Source organism: Octopus bimaculoides, chromosome 15 (genome assembly GCF_001194135.2).
Source record: "Octopus bimaculoides isolate UCB-OBI-ISO-001 chromosome 15, ASM119413v2, whole genome shotgun sequence".
Taxonomy (NCBI): Eukaryota; Metazoa; Mollusca; class Cephalopoda; order Octopoda; family Octopodidae; genus Octopus; species Octopus bimaculoides.
In genome coordinates this window covers 44,323,322-44,326,136 of record NC_068995.1, presented here as the reverse complement: position 1 = coordinate 44,326,136, position 2,815 = coordinate 44,323,322, and the positions used below count along the sequence as shown (strand labels likewise).

The 2,815-nt window shown below is 33.7% G+C and overlaps 1 protein-coding gene across 1 annotated transcript in view; it reads right to left on the bottom strand.

Moving 5' to 3' along the window:
* The window catches only part of LOC106878995 (UDP-N-acetylhexosamine pyrophosphorylase), a 24,258-nt gene extending 21,957 nt beyond the window's left edge, over positions 1-2,301 (bottom strand). Inside the window, exon 1 of the mRNA XM_014928381.2 lies at positions 2,152-2,301. The gene's annotated coding sequence lies outside the window, so the exon portion shown is untranslated. The remainder of the gene's footprint in view (positions 1-2,151) is intronic.
* Positions 2,302-2,815: the final 514 nt, after the last annotated feature.

Sequence of the window (2,815 nt, the reverse complement as noted above, 5' to 3'; positions counted from 1 at the left end):
CCGAGGGTACTGAACCTTTCTCGAACGAAACTAACAACAAACTAATTAGATCGTCCAGAATAGGCAATTAAGCGGCTTGTGATAGTTACACGTGATCGGTGCAACAACAGTGAACAAATTGGATGGAAACTAGGCATAAGAAAATCATAAGAAACAACAATATTTCGTTTGAAAGTATTGAAGTATTATTTCTGCTTATTTTTTCCTACAGTGTGTAAACGAAAAATAACCAACTATATTCGATACTTTACTATAAACTTTATATATACACATACATACATTGCATATATACATTTTATATGCATACGTGCATTACATATATTTTATATGCATACGTGCATTACATATATTTTATATACATACATGCATTACATATATTTTATATACATACATGCATTACATATATTTTATATACATACATGCATTACATATATTTTAATATACATACATGCATTACATATATTTTATATACATACATTACATATATTTTATATACATACATGCATTACATATATTTTATATACATACATGCATTACATATATTTTATATACATACATGCATTACATATATTTTATATACATACATTACATATATTTTATATACATACATGCATTACATATATTTTATATACATACATGCATTACATATATTTTATATACATACATTACATATATTTTATATACATACATGCATTACATATATTTTATATACATACATGCATTACATATATTTTATATACATGCATGCATTACATATATTTCATATACATATATGCATTACATTATACACTCATGTAGTGGATGGACTTCTTTAGTTCGTGAATCGTCACACACTGTCGAGAATAGATTAACTCTTTTTTTCTCTCTCGTATGGATGTCAAGTTGAACTGTCAGCGAAGTCCGGACAGCTGTTGACGTTTGAACCATTTATACACAAACCCCAATACATACATACACACACATGCATACATAATACACACACGTCAGGGCAAGTTGTTGGAAAAAGGCGTGGACGTAGGTGGAGAGAGAGAGAGAGAGAGACAAACTAAAATGTTGCTTGCATTTAGAGTGAGAAGAAACATTAAGTAAGTCGTATACCTAAGCTATTTAGATTTGAGATGGGGACTGGGCAGTTGCCATTGGGTGCTTATAAAGAGATTTAGGGTACTACTAAAGCAGCACGGTCCCGAACGCGCTAGCTAGTCTTGAGTGGTCGATCCTAACCCTAACCCTAGCCCTGTCCCTAACCCGCGTGTACAAATGAATACGTGTTTAGGGTTAGGGTTATAGTTAGGATCGACCACTCACAGCTAGCTGACGCGCAACTGCGTGTTCGGGACCGTGCTGCTTTAGTAGTACCGAGATTTAGTTTACTCGATGTATATCTTCAAATACCCCAACGTCTCCTCATCCGACGAATTTTGTTTTATAGTTTATCTGTAACGTTTAGTTTTGCTATCGCATAAATGGAACAATACGTAAGCATCCTTATCACCAAGTGCTGGGGTCGATATAGTGAACATCTCTCATCTTCAAAACTGCAGGCATCATTATTATTACAGAATGATAAAGTCGCAAATGTGGGAAATGATGGGTTACATGCATTGCAGTCTTTAATTATGGCTCGTGTTCGCTTCGGATCATTCCAAAGTTAACTCGGTCCACTCGTTACTCCTGGGCTGATAAATTACATTCTAGCAATGTACAGTGTTCGATTTAATTGATTACACCTCTAGCTTTCAACATTAGTAGTCATCAGGAAAGCAGTGGAAGTTGACTATATGTTCTTAGAAGAGCACGAAGTACATAAGTTTCAGTTTCATTCATCCCCAAACGATGTAGAATGAATATCTTTGCTATGTCTACGAAACACGGAAAATTAATTGCCTGTTTATAATTGAGAGAACAACTGAATACATTTTAGGACAACTATGTACTCCAACACAAAAAACAACAAAAGTAAACGAACTGCCAACAGGGAGGTTAATAAAAGTAACGAACATTAATTAATGTTCAGATTCTTCAAATCCAATCACAAATTCGAATTTTCTTAAATACGTCTCTGTTTAACGTGATTAAAATAAATGTCTCCCGTTCGAAAGATATAATTAAAAAAAAAAAAGATGCAATGAAACGAAGAAAAGACCTTACCTTTAATCAAGATGCGTCCGTCTCCTCCAGGAAACAAACTTCAAATAAACCGGTGCTAGCAGCGCTTTTACCTTTTTAATACGTGGCAAACGGAATCCTTCCGCGATGAACAAAATAGTTCCTAAGAAATTTGTTTCAAGCAACGACTACACCGAATAGATTTCCTTCAAAAAAGTAATATGAGAAACTTTAAAGATAATTTTATTTTATATCTGAAAAGTAATCCAATGTAGCGGTTAATCTACTAGATTAATTGATTAAGAAACAATTTATAATAAACTATGTGATTAGGATATCTGGTGTAAGGATAACTTTCGTTTACTTCTGTTACATTGATTAAAAATAGACGGATCACTGGGTAAATGAGGGTGTGTTAATCGTCCCGTGTGGTTACGTGCTTATGTATGTGTGTTTCCCCCCCCCCTCTCTATATATACACACACACATATATATATTGAGTACAATAACTTCAGTTTATATGTGTTGTATACGTTTGTTTGTATGTATAAACGTAAATGCGTGCTCGGGAATAAGTATGAATTGTGTGTGCGTGTGTTTATGCCAGGCTGTACCTGATTGTATGTTGGCATTCTTTCGGTGCTACTTTAATCGAAAGAATGCTTACATGTTAACAGTCATGCAGTTTATGTTGTACAACATAAAT